Consider the following 582-nt stretch of genomic DNA (forward strand, 5'->3'; position numbering starts at 1 on the left):
ATTACGTGCTCGTTGACAATTTTAGAAAATTCGAGTAATAGCATACATTTTTTATAATACTCTCACATACATATGTACATATATGTACGTACATAAATATGTCGATATTGAAAAATTTGCCGTATAAAACTATTAGATTGGCGAGTTATACAAATATTTATGTCAGTAGGTAGGTACATATGTACATTAGGGTGGTCCAAAATAAGTAAAGTCGAAATTTTATTGCTCTCTCATCCCCTAGGATTGTTCTGTATCGAAAAAATATACCCCCATTTTTTTTTTAATAAAAAAATATTTAGAGATCGCTCAAAGCGCTCAAAATCTTCCATTTATTTTATTTGGGGAACACAAAACGTTTCGTGGAAATGGTATAGAATTCTTGAAAATCAATATTTTTCGATCGGAAAACTCTGGTTCTCTTCAGAAGACTTCCAATAACAATACCCAATTATTTATTTAACCATTTTTAATACTAAAGATTTTCTTATTTATCCCCCATTGCATTTTGTGGAATTTTTTAGGGGTTTTAGCGGATCTGTAAAATATAGCTACTATGAGAAAATGGTATACAAAAAATAGTAG

The sequence above is a fragment of the Rhagoletis pomonella genome, unplaced genomic scaffold, assembly GCF_013731165.1.
Source record: "Rhagoletis pomonella isolate Grant_MI unplaced genomic scaffold, Rhpom_1.0 Rhpom_scaffold_00012, whole genome shotgun sequence".
NCBI lineage: Eukaryota > Metazoa > Arthropoda > Insecta > Diptera > Tephritidae > Rhagoletis > Rhagoletis pomonella.